The 13,830-nt window shown below is 41.6% G+C and overlaps 1 long non-coding RNA gene across 3 annotated transcripts in view; it reads left to right on the top strand.

The window, feature by feature from the left end:
* LOC148370437 (uncharacterized) overlaps positions 1 to 9,901 on the top strand; it is a 75,541-nt gene extending 65,640 nt beyond the window's left edge. For all 3 annotated transcript variants that reach the window (XR_015850136.1, XR_015850135.1, XR_015850138.1), the window contains 2 exons: positions 4,915 to 5,072; positions 9,388 to 9,901. This is a non-coding gene — a long non-coding RNA (uncharacterized LOC148370437). The remainder of the gene's footprint in view (positions 1 to 4,914; positions 5,073 to 9,387) is intronic.
* Positions 9,902 to 13,830: the final 3,929 nt, after the last annotated feature.

The following is a 13,830-nucleotide window of genomic DNA, read 5'->3' as shown; positions in this document are numbered from 1 at the left end:
GAGCACGGTCCCCTGCGGTGATCCCGTGCTACTGACCACAGTGTCCGATGTACAGCCCCCCTGTTTCACATACTGGTGTCTGCCTGTCAGGTAGTCCGTAATCCATGCTACAAGGTGTGAGGTTACTCCCATCTCTGTTAGTTTACCATTTAGTAGTAGAGGCTGTATGATGTTTAAGGCACTGGAAAAGTCCAAAAAATGTAATCCTCACAGCACCCTTGCCCCTGTCCAGGTGAGAGAGGGATCGGTGTAGCATGTAGACTTTAGCATCCTCCACTACCACCTTCTCCTGGCAAACTGCAGATGGTCGATGGCGTGACGGACCTGTGGCATCAGGTGGTGTGGCAGCAACCGCTCCATGGTCTTCATCACATGTGATGTCAGGGCGAACGGCCTGAAGTCGTTGAATTCCTCAGGTCTTGGTTTCTTTGGGACTGGGATGATGCAGGATGTTTTCCACAGCTGGGGGACCCTCCTCTGTTCCAGGCTCAGGTTTTGGATGCACTGTAAATGGTCTCCCAGCTCCAACGCACAGGCCTTCGGCAGTCGGGGGAATATTCCATCTGGACCAGCTGCTTTGCTGGTTCGCAGCCTCCTCATCCCTCCACACATCTGGGCTGTAGTGATCTTGAGTGGGGGGATGTCCTCCTCCATGCTGGTGTCCAGAGGGGCAGGGACAGCGTCAGTACTCTGGGGGTGAGAACGAGTGGTTAAACCTGTTGAAAAAGTTGTTCAACTGGTTAACCCTCGCCACATATACTTGTTATGAAACTTGTTATGTGCGGTCCCTTCTCTAGGTTTCTTCATTGTCCTCATCTTGAGGTGTTAGAGTTTTTCCTTGCCCTCATGTTGGTTTTAGACCTGGAGATGTTGCGAATCAGACAGGTAAACAAGGGATCGGACTGGCAAGCAAGGGAGTCGGACTGGCAAGCAAGGGAGTCGGACTGGCAGACCGGGGAGTCGGACTGGCAGGCCGGGGAGTCGGACTGGCAGGCAGGGGAGTCAGACTGGCAGGCAGGGGAGTCGGACTGGCAGGCAGGGGAGTCGGACTGGCAGGCAGGGGAGTCGAACAGGCAAGCAGGGGAGTCGAACAGGCAGGCAGGGGAGTCGAACAAGCAGGCAAGGGAGTCGAACAGGCAGGCAGGGGAGTCGAACAGGCAGGCAGGAGAGTCGAACAGGCAGGCAGGAGAGCTGAACAGGCAGGCAGGAGAGTCGAACAGGCAGGCAGGAGAGTCGAACAGGCAGGCAGGAGAGTCAAACTGGCAGGCAAGGGAGTCAGACTGGCAGGCAAGGGAGTAGGACTGGCAGGCATGGGAGTCGGACTGGCAGGCACGGGAGTCGGACTGGCAGGCACGGGAGTCGGACTGGTAGGCACGGGAGTCGGATGGGATTGTCCGCTGAGTTCAAATCTTGGCTGGTTCATTCTGTCAGGAGACCGAACCAGAACGGGGGGCAGGAAGCAGGAAGGATGAACTCGTTCGCGTTGACGATCAGTACTTTTATTTAGCAAAATAAAAGTCGTCCAACACTCACGGACAAAACAAAACAAAAACAGGCTTACACTCAGAACGGGCAAGTACAGGTTTCCTCCGACTCAAACAAAACAAGAAAGAGCAAAACAGAACGGAAAATGCAATGAACCAGCACCCGCAATACCACGGCAGTAGCTCAGGAGGTAGAGCGATAGTTTTAGGATTAAGGGATCCCTGTTCGAATCCCGGCTTTTCCGTGTTACATGCCGAATTGTCCTTGGGTAAGACACTGAACCCCCAATACCCCCAATAAGCAGGTCAGCGCCTTACATGGCTGCACAGATCACGGCCGCTATTGGGAAATGTGAAGCACAATGTAAAGCGTCATTGACTTGAAAAGCGATATATAAATGCAGATCATTTCATTTCATTTCATTTTCATACCCACAACCCACCCTTAAGTAGCACACATGCAAATTAGCTGATCTACTACAGCCGGTACCCAGGGGGCGGGGCCAGCCGGTCGCCGCAGCGACCATGCTGGACACGACAAATGTCCCTTTAAGTGTTATTTTCTCTTATTCACTGGAAACAATTAGAATACTTTAAATTAACTAAGTAATTTGGAATAAAATAGGTTAAAGTATTAAAAAAATATTCAAATTGTATGAATACATTCTATTATATAATTTTCTAAATTTGTTCACAGAGGTTTTATTTAACCCCTAGTGATGAGTCGCTGAGTCTTATAACTCAGGCCTTTTCCACACTTTTCCAGTTTCCTTTTCTAGCCACTAATGTCAGCTACTTGGTTGCCAGTCATGGCTTGCCACTATTCTTACTGCTTCTTCTGTGTCCTTCCGTGTCACTTGCCTTCCATAACTGGTCATGCAAGCGAACATCACCAAGTTTCATAATTCAGACACCTTCACTATTTTTCCAGGGTTTCCTCCTCCAGCCACTCACGTTAACCTCTTGGCTGCAGGCCCCTGGTGATATTATATTTTTTACCCCTTATTTTCAGCAATTTGCATGCCAAAAAACGCACAAAATTAAATTACGGGTTCTTGTGTATGGCTGGGCAAATTATGTGCCTTACATGTCAGTCTTCTATTGGTTGATGTCATATAAGATGCTGGTCGTCTATTGGTTTCCGTCATGGCATCATGAAGCCGCTGATATACTGTTAGTTCAGTGGTTCTCTGGGGCGGATCCCCTGAGGGTGTGTGAGGTTCCGTTAAGGGGAGGTGCGGGCGTAACTTTGGGGAACTTTCTTTTTTTAAACTTTTCCAAAATAAAGTGCAATTGCCCCCTATTACACTAGGGCACAGTGGCCTTCTCTTTGGCAGAGTGTTTTGTTTACATTTAGCCTCCAAACGGTCCATTAAGCACATAGAATAAGCATTGAGTGTGAAGTATAGACACGAAGTGACCCCATAAAAAAAATATTTAACACAGATGCGGAGACAGGCAGAGAGAGATTGGGTAAACAAACAAACAAAAGTCTTTTCCCAAAAGCTAAAACGAAGAAGCTTGACGAAGAGTACGAGCAAAGACCTGTGGGCTTGCTATGTTAAAAATGTGGCAGGCCAACAGCACAAGGCCAAATAAATTAAGATGCCATTCAAAGACATTACAACCCAATCACGGCGATAAGACATTTGAGGGTTTTTTTTTTCAGCAAAAATGTGCCGATAAGTGTAGATTTGGCATGGACGGAGGTAAATTATTACCACCAATATTATATGATCCCTATAAAAAATTAAAAGATCGATCTGGGGGGCGGGTGTGAGAGGATTTGTTCCTTCGAGAGCGGGTGTGACAGAAAATAATTGAGAAGCACTGAACTCCCTCCCACAAAACTCCCTGTAATAGATAAGTTCAATATATATCGATTAATTGTTGCTTTTGTGAATTGTGTATTTTGATTGACGTAGAAACCAAGAAAAAGATAATGGATAAAATCAGAAAGGTTAATGCCATAGGTGATCTTGTGCGAGAGGTAGACGTACAAAACGAACACGACAAAGTTGGAGATAAGAAACGGGATTGGGAACTGTGGAGACTCGAAATTCCCACGGAAGATAGTTGGGACCGTCAGCAGGCGACTTTATAATCTGTGCTCTCAATAAACACCCATAAAGTACATCGGCTCGCATGGCTTATCGCAATAACACACAAAGTCCTGCAAGGATTGCACATAAATCATCTCTTTTCTACTGTAAGATAATAAAAAAAAAGCCAGACATTGGATCCGTTTTTCCCAAGTGACCTATCTTTGATTACAGTAATTTTGGGGGGTCAGCAAAAAAGAAAAAAAAAAACTAAACGAAAACAAAAAAGCCACCATCAGAGTGATAATTTCATAAATGGAAACCAAGTATTTTTGTAATATTACAGTAGTTGTATTGTTGTGTAGTTTTTTTTATTATAAGATTGCTGTATTTTTCTCGTAATACTTTTGTATTTGTATTTCTGTAGTCATATTTCTCTACGAGTGTTTTGTATTATAGTATTATATAGTGGCTTTTTTATATTTTTGATGTATTTCCAAAGGGGATTCTTATGTTGTTGTCTTATTTCATTAGTATTTTTGTAACATTACATTAGTTGTATTTTTGAAGCATTTCTGGGGTAGTATTTCTGTATTTTACATCATTGTACTACTGTACTAGTGCAGTACTTAGTACATTTGCATGACACGCAAAAGGTCCTTGGTTCCGAGGCCAGGTGGGAACCGTTGTTGGCCTGGAGAGGGATGGGCAGCACCAGGCTGTATTTACCCAAGACACACAACAGGGAGAGGTGCCCCTATGAAACTGGAGGTTAAGGGATCCAATCCAGGATCAGTGCAGTGTTTCCATACTGTTTTTGTTTTGTTTTTTCAGAAGGAAAGCAAAATAATCTATGTGGTTCCTGTTTTAATAAGCACTATATTTCATTATATTGTCTTTTTGTAGTATGTTTTGTGTATTTATTTTGAAGTTTTTGTTTGTAGACACAAGAAGTGAATAAGGAACGCAGTTGGCATCAAAAAAGTTAACCGCTCTAGGGGGCCCATTACTGGTCGCGGCGCCCTTAGCAACCTTTTAGCTCGCTTATGCTTTGGGCTGGCTCTGATGGAGCTACTGTATATTTAAGTTTCAGCCATTTACGTCACTCTACATTCTCCACTGAGTTTAGCAGAGTGACGCTATTCCATGTTTTTGCCACTAGATGTCAACATTTCATCACGTCTCTGTCTCATCCGAAACCCAAACAATCCTTTCCCAAGTTGATGTACAATTTAATTCTTGGTTTAATAAAGGAAGCGTTATCAGTCTTCCTTTTGTGCACGAGTGCGTGTGTGTGTTCTCAGTTTCATAACTTGTACATTAGTCAGAGGATTGGAATTTTCTGTGTCTAATGTTAATGTGAGGCCTTTTGTGTTCTCTTTCCCTAGAGGCCTTGCTTGTCCTGCATGGCTTGCGTTCAATGGAGACAACTTGGAGACAACATGGAGTCACTCTTAACATTCCTCATCTGTCTTCCTCAGCTTTGACATTGCTGATAGCATCTTGCAAAAGTGGCCCAGGAAACGCAAGCGGCGCACGCCACTCCGTAAACAGGACTTTGTTTGATCTGTAGAAAAATGGTCGGCTCAATCTGAGACAAATAGATACAAGTTAACATTTGCCAAACATACAAAAAGAACACCCGAGGGCTAAAGTATTGAGGCAGCTTCTATCTTTGCATAACCTTCTAGAGCAGGGGTGTCAAAATCATTTGAGCTTGGGGGGCACATGGTAGAAAAAAGACTTATGCGGGCCAGACTAGTAAATTAAAGAGAAAGAAAGAGAGGGGCTAAAAGAGAAAAAGAGAGAAAGGAAGAGAGGGACAACGAGCAAGTGAAAGATAGAGAGAGCGAAAAGGGGAGAGTAAGAGATAAAGGTGAAAAGAAAAAGAAAGAAATCAAGAGAACAAAAGATAAAAAGGATGAAAGACAGAGAGGCAAATTTACAGAAAGAGTGAGAGGGAGATAAGGAAAGAAAGAGAGAGAGAAAGAGATGAGAGAGAGTGAGAGAAAGAGATAGGGAGAAGAGAAAAAGAGAGGGACAGAAGGACAGAAACGAGAGAAACAAGGAGAGAAAGAGGGGAAGAAAGAGAGATGAATAAAGAAAGGAAAATAAGACAAAGAGAGAGACATAAAGAGAAAGAGAGAAAATTGAGAGACAAAGAGAGAAAGAAATGAGAAAAGTTAGAAATGGAGGGGAAAGACAGAGAAAAAGAAAGAGACAAAGAAGAAAAACAAAGAAAAAAGAGGGAGAAAGGAAGAGAGAGAAAGAGAGACTCAGTAGCTCAGGAGGTAGAGCGCTCGTCTTGGGATCAAGGGATCCCAGTTCGAATCCCGGCTCGTCCGTGTTACATGTCGAAGTGTCCTTGAGTCAGACACTGAACCCCTAATACCCCCAATAAGCAGGTTAGTGGCCTTACATGGCTGCAAGGCCGCTATTGGGAAATGTGGAGCACATTGTAAAGCGCTTTGGGAAGTCACTGACTTGAAAAGCGCTATATAAAATGCAGATCATTTCATTTCAGAAAGAGGACAGAAAAGAGAGAGAAAAGGAGAGACAAATAGAGAGACAAAAAGGGACAAAGAGAGCAAAAGGGGAAAAAATGACAGAAGGAAACTAAAAGAGAGGAGAAAGAGAGACAAATAAGATAAAAAGAAAAACAAGAGGGAGAGAGGGTGCAAAAAAACAGAGAAATAGAGGCAGAGAAAAAGAGAGACACTTATTGAGAGAGAGAGACAGATAAAGAGAGAGAGATAAAAGAGAGACAGACAATACTGTACAGCTGGAGTGTCTTTGTGAGTGTCGCCCGGCTTTCATGACATCAACTGCAGCTCATTTTTCTCATGTGCTTCTCTCTTTGTCGTCTTGCGTGCTGAATAAAAACCCATGGCCTGCTGTGGCTGGCTGGCCGCATGTTTGACACCCATGTTCTAGAAGGGGGAAAAAAAACCTCAAAAATTGTCATGACCTGGAGAAGAAGATCCCATAAATGCAGAAACTAAAACACGTTTTGAAAAATAATTTGTTTACTGAAAAGCGATTGTCCTGTATCGTGTAGTAAACACAACAACAACACAGGGATCTTCAGAATTCCAAGACATCAAAGCTATGCTTCCACAGGCTTGAATATACATCCCTGCTCCATAATGTTGAAAGATTAGCTAGATCAAAATAAACATAACATGAAAGTAAGAAACCAGACAATATAGATAGATAGATAGATAGATAGATACTTTGTTCATCCCCGAAGGGAAATTCACATTTCCAGCAGCATCCCTGAGCTGAGAACAAAATAACACGGGAGCTGCTGGAGTGGCTGCCATTCGTGACGGCGCCGGAAGAAAAGATTCAATTTGAATCATGTACAAACAAACAATTGAATCATGTACAAACAAACAAACAAACAAAATATTCATGTTTCAATAAGTGGAGTGTTAATAAAATGAGGGGAAAATAATTTCTGATACTGATATAACCAGGTAAAACTAATTTTAAGTTACCTGTCCAAATGAATGTTGTGCCATCTCACCTTTCCCACTCTCTCTCCTCTCACCTTATGTTGGAACAGGAACTAGCTCACACTGAACAAAACTAAAGAGACAACGCAGGGTATGTCCAACTTTAACTACTTCTAACAGAACAAATCTCAAACGTAAGACAACACAGAATATGTTGGAATACCCACCAGTTCTAACTATACAAAACATGAAACTACATAAAAACACTTGCACATGTGGGCAGAACAATAATGAGAAGGCCATTATAAGAGACCATGTGAAAAGTAATGTTTGAGCACTAACTGTGCCTAACTGAACAAAACATGAAACAAAGAAAACACAGGATATATGTAAACACTAACCAGCTCTAACTGAACAAAACATGAAAGAGAATGACAAATAAAAACAACCTTACACTATATATGAGCAGAACGAGAGTGCCAAGACTACACGACCATGACACATGCTGTTGGAACATAAACTCGCTGTAATTGAAGAAAACATGATACCAAGACAACTCAGGTAATATTAGAATGCCAACAAGCTCTAACTGGACAAAAAACACAAAAAAAGATCAAACAAACTATGTTGGAAGACAAACAGCCTATAACTGAACAAAACATTAAAATGGGACACGCAAAATATGTTGGAATGCCAATTAGTTCTAACTGAACAAAGCATTAAGTGTGGACAACAAATAAATTGAGTTGCTCTGCCCACAAATGAGACTGTTGTGCCATGACAAAAAGACCATAAAATATAGCGCTGGAACAGTTTCTCCAACTGAACAAACCATGAAAGTGACAACGATGAACATCTGGTCACACGCCATCACCAGAAAAAAAGATACCAAAATTGCGCCCATGGAACATAATGTTGGGACTTAATACAAAGACAACACTGGATATATTGGAACACTAATTAGCTCTTAACATAAATAACATTAAACAAAGACCACTAAGGATATACTGGAACACAAACTAACTCTAACTGAAGAAAACATGAAAGTGAGACCTTGTAGAATTGCCTCTAATTGAACAAAATAGGAATTTAGAAGACACAAGATTTTTAGGAATACATACCAGTTATAACAGAACAAAACATGACGTAGAGACACACAAAAGAAGAGTCCTACATGTGGACAGAACACAACAGAAGTTATAAAGAGACCGTGGAATAGAATGCTGGAACACCAACTTGCTCTAACTCAGGGGTGTCAAACTCATTTTAACTCGGGGGCCACACGATAGAACAAACATTCTGTCGGGGGCCGGACTAGTAGATTAAAGAGAAAGAAAAAGAGAAATAAAGAAATGAGAGAAATAGGGAGGGAAAAGGAGAGAGGGCGGGACAAAGAAAGAAAAAGAGAGAGCGTGTGAGAAACAAAAGATAAAAAGTCATGAGAGAGGGGGGAAAATAAAGGGAGGGGAAGAAAGAAATCCAAAGAGGAATAGAAAGACAGAAGGAGAGAAAAGAAAGCACGAAGGGTATGAAGAGATGAAAGAGAAAAGAGAGAAAAGGAAATTAGAGCAAAAGAGGTTAAAAGACACAGAGAGAGAAAGAGACAGCGACAGAGTGGGAGAAAGGGGTTGTGAGAGAGAGAGAGAGAAAGAGAGAGAGAAAGAGGGGGAGAGAGAGAGAGAGAGAGAGAGAGAAATATAAGTACAGTGTCTTTGTGAGGCACCTGGCTTTGGCAACATCAAGTTGACATATTTCAACGTGCAGCTCATTTTTCTCTTGCGCTTCTCTGAGTGTTGTCTCGCGGGCCTGATCTGGCCCGCGGGTCGCCTGTTTGACACCTGTGCTCTAACTGAACAAAACAATAAATTGTTTTGAAAAAGATTGATGATAAAATACTCGTAATGTTAGTTCATGGGAGTTTTAACCAAAACATTCCTATATCGAATCAAAAGAAACAAATTGGCCACCTGGGGGTGCTACAACTACACAAATGAAATCATCTTTTTTCCTGCTTTCAATATCAAGACAGCAATATAGGTCAATTTGATTACATTTCATAAATACTGACACATTTTTCGGATTTAAAAACATAAAACCGGATTTTCAGGGCTATAAGTCACGTTTTCTTTTTTTTTATACTCTGGAGATACTAATGTGTGAAATCATTTGCACATCAGAGTGAAAATATTCAAACGAAACATTGGAAATCAAAGAGACCCAAACACAAACAAACTAAATGGTTGAATTTTTTTTAAACAATTAAGCACTAATATTCAGCAGTCCCGCCTGTCCCATTTTTGCTCCAGTTTGTCTCCGACTACGACCTGACCACGTCTGCTCTCCCGTCCCGGCTTATGACTAATTTTTGATCCTGACTACGTCTGCTTTTCCGTCCTGGCTTAGGACCCGTTTCCGACCTCGACCACGCTTTCTCTCCCTGTCCTGGCTACCGACCTGTTTTTCCGTCTCTCCTGACATCGCCATCGCTCCCTACGGAAGCACCACTTCTGTATTCGGATCACAAGCCGAGTGTGAGCACGATTTCCTTCCCGCGTCCAGCAAACACCAGATCGTGGGCGCAGCCCTTCCTCTTTGTTTCAATAAAACTTGTGGTAAACGTTACGCAATTGGTCCTGATTCCGTTCTGGTCCTGACATTTACAGGCTCAAGTATTTTTTTCACATTTTTTTCAACTGGGTTAAGGTTATAGTTATAACATTTTCAAATTTTTTTCACATATTTTTCTCATTTTTATCACTTTGGTACTTTCAATTTAGAATTCAAATAAATAAAAATAATCTTGCCATTTTATTGCACAACTCTATGGATTAAGCACATGATCCACTATACTTTACATGGTACGTTGCTGCCATCACGTGGTCACGATGGTAAACTGCATTGACCTTCTGGTTCTGTCCTAAAGAAAGCATATATCTCTCCATTTCAAACAATTCTGAAAAAGCACTAGGGAGCCACGAAGGAGCAAGATTGGCGGCTGGAAAGGTTCAACTTTGTTGGCGATGGAAAGCCTCTTTCACGGTTTAGCCAATCAGAATTCAAAGCACAATGCACGATGGAAATCCGCCAAGTAGCAAAAACACGATAAGTAAAATGGGATACAGCGAGGGATTACGCTGTATCATTTCACATGTTATTTTCACACTAAACTGCGAGAGGGTGTTCTAGGCATGTGTTGATCATTTCAATTTTGGGGGCAAAAACAACTGAGAAAAGCTTAGTACAGTGGTTCTCAAATAGTGGGGTAAGCCAGCCTGGGGGAGGGCACGAGGCTCCATCAAGGGGGGCGCCGACGCCTTTGACTATGGGGAACTTTTTTTTTCACGTTCCCAGAATATAGTGCAATGGCACCTCCACTACACTTGGGCGCAGTGGCTTTCTCAGAGTGTTTTATTTACATTGAGCCTCCACGCTGCGCATTAAGCACCAAGTATAAGCATTGAGTATGAAGTGCATACACGAAGTGTAGCGGACCCTCAGGCGACCTCATGAAAAGAGTATCTCTCAATAATGCGGTAATCTCAGTGATTATTTTTTTTCCCATCCTTACTCGGGGATAAAACCGGTGCGTTACGTTGGCTGCGGAATCCTGACGGCAAACCTGACGCCCTTTTCAGTAGCGCTGTCCGTTTTCCTCTCTCCTCGAAGTTGTTTACGTCACGTCTTTTTGATCATGCCACTATTCAAAATGGCGACAACTATGTAGTTGGATAGTATTTACCAAAGCTCTGAAAAATGGCGAATGAGGGCTGCACCCAACTTGGGTCGTTTGCGAACAAAACTTCACTATAACCCGGCACTTGTAAGTGATCAAAGGGAGCCAGCTCCCCACAAATCACAAGCTGGGAAAACTTTTTTTTCTCTTATGATTGGTCAATATGTATTTTTTTGAGATTCTTTGTTGTTGACTTTAAATTTGTTGAGCAGAAAAAGGTTAAATTTTTTTTTTTTTTACATTTATGAATATTTTAATTATATTTCCTGTGTTTTTCAGTTTTAATGTGTTTATTTAAAAAAATGTAAAGTTTATTCTTTTTCTTTTTTAAAATCTCTCTTTGTTATTGTATTTTTACTTTTGTTTCTTTTTTTCCTCCAACTTTGTCGTTTAAAAAAATAAACATTCCCCCTTTTAAATAATTCTGTGCATTACGCCCCCAATTAGCAGGTAGGCGCCTTGCATGGCTGACTCCCTATTGGTGTGTGAGTGTGTTTGTGATTGGGTAAGTGTGAAACACATTATTGTAAAGCATTTTGAGAGGTCTTCATTGACTTGACAAGCGCTATATAAATGCAGACCATTTACCATTACATAATATCTGGTAATGTAGGGATTAAAGCAACAAAAACAATTTGAAAAGCCATTTAAGACTTGAAAGAGCCCGCTCTTTTCAGTGAGCCGAGCCAAAAAAGCCAGTACCCTGAAAATGGTAGGATTTTTCATCCCTACAGATAAACACGATGTTTCGTATTAGCTCATACAAATTCAAATTCTTTGACATCCAACAACTCATTTTCAAAGTCATGGAAATCATCACTTCCCCAGGTAAACTAAGATGAGGTGTTTTGGCGTGGCCTGGAGTTTACATTTGTGTCACTAGCAAGTAAACCATAACACACAACTGTAAACATTAGGGGACACAACGCCCACGCTCAGTAACAATGTGGTTTTATGGGTAATGGAGCTCTTTTGTTATTAAGCCCATAAAATCACATGGAAAGAGGGATTGGATAATCACTTTAAATAGTTTTACTGTTGACTTTTGTTGTGAACATAATATTTGAAGTGCAGTTGCCTATTTCTACTTGACCAGTGTTTCAGGTTGTAAAGGTTTTTGATTTATTTGGTTTACGCTGCAGTGTTAAACACACTTTATTTGGTTAAACTGTTACTTTTGTTTTGTGAAAATAGTTGAAATACAGTAGCATATGTCTACTTGAGCAGATGTCTGACTAGAAATTGTGATTTATTCTATGGAGTGAAACTCACTTTACATTGTCTTACTGTTGACTTATGTTGTGAACAAAATACTTAAAGTAGAGAAGCATCGTCTACTTGATCAGTGTCTCAGGTTGTGAGGGTTGGATCCAATTTATTAAATTTACCATACATTGTTTACTGCTGATTGTTATTTCTCTAACACCAGTCTGTTCTTTTCTATTCAACTGGCTTGAAAGATGCATAGAAAATGTCAAATTCTTTGACATAGAACAACCTTTTTTAAAGTACGGAAATAGTTACTTTCCCCGGTAACTAGTTACTTTTACTATAAAGTAATATAATTACCAACTGAAGTTACTATTTGGAAGAAGTAGTGGGTTGCTATAATTAAGTCCTTTTTTAAAGTAATATGCCCAACACTGAATCCGATACAACAAATCTGATGTGGACGCCCGCTGCTGAGATCTACATAAAAGTTTGAGCACAGGCCCAACTCGGTCATGAAATAACTGAGCAATGTGTCAAAAAAAGTCTTTGAAATTCCAAAGACAAATTCTGCAGACCTCCAGCTGAGGAGATGAGTTCAACACTTTGGAGTTCACTGAACACCGTGACTAATCGCATCTCTGGAGGTCCACTATTGTTTAGTACCCCCCATGTCCCCTTACCTCATACCTCCCCTAAAGCCCACCTTTCTTGCATTCATTCCTCCCCCTTTTGTACTGTGAGATGCCTAAAAGAAGAGAGTGACGGGGTAAAGATGGAGGCGGTTAGGCTGGAAAGAGAGCAGGCTTTTGTTTGCTTTTCATAGAAAAGCCGAAAACCATACCTGTCGTTGCCGGAAAAGTGAAGGTACTCGCCTTCTTCCACTGAGCTTTGCACAAACAGTCAGCCTGCAGTCGCTTTACTGATTTTGTTGGGTGTAAAAATTGCAAAGGGGGGGAGAAGAATCAATACCCTAACAGGTAGGAATAGTATTGCGATCACTAAATTGCCAAAACAACAGGATAGGACAGAGTCAGCAAACCAAAATGTTGAAAGAGCCATATTTCACACAAAGAACTAATTTGTTTGAAACCGCAAAAAAATAAACTTATATGAGCCTCATAATGAATGCAACTATTTACAATATGTATCTATATTAGCCTACTATCTTTATGACTGGAGATTGGAGAGTGATGCACAATGAAATTGTATATACCTTTAGTGGGACATGAATTGAGTTGGTAGAGTGGAGTTGTGAATTGTCATGCCCTTGCACCCGGGGCAGGGAGCTGAAGTGTCCTGGATCTCTCTTCACAGTCAGGTACTGTCCTCGCAGGGAGCTGAAGGGGTGCTTCCCCCTGGGTCTTTTTATGGTCGGCTGATTTTCATTTTCCAAATTCAATTCCCACCGTCAAGATCACCATCACCTTTTCCAATGTCACCTGATTTGTGAGGTTTGGTTTTTGTTTCCGGTTCTGAAAGTTTTGTTGTTGTTTTGGACCGTTTGTTTGTTACTTTGATGATGATTTTGTTAATAAATGCCACCTGTTTTGAGCACCTTGGATTTTCTGCGTTTGGGTCTATAAGTCCTCCTAATCAACTCTTTACACCCAATGAAAGTAATTTTCTGGGGTTCAGAGATACGGGTAAAAGGGTAAAGTGGCTGAGGCGACGATTGAGTGGCAAGCCACTGAATGGACTCCTCTTCCTGCAAAGAGCTCAGGTAGCAGTCCTCAGTGTGTGCTCTCAAGTTAGTGTCAGGTATCAGGCAGCTACTTGTCTGCCTGTCTTCAATTATGTTTACAGTGGAGACAGCATAGCACAAAGCAAGAGTAAGGAAGCGCTACCTTTGATCTGAACGCAATACTATAGAGAAGCAGTCAATCGACACAAACATACCAACA

This window comes from Urocampus carinirostris, chromosome 3, assembly GCF_059441175.1.
Source record: "Urocampus carinirostris isolate Australia breed hairy pipefish chromosome 3, RoL_Ucar_1.0, whole genome shotgun sequence".
Taxonomy (NCBI): domain Eukaryota; kingdom Metazoa; phylum Chordata; class Actinopteri; order Syngnathiformes; family Syngnathidae; genus Urocampus; species Urocampus carinirostris.
This window is presented reverse-complemented; position numbering and strand designations above follow the sequence as displayed.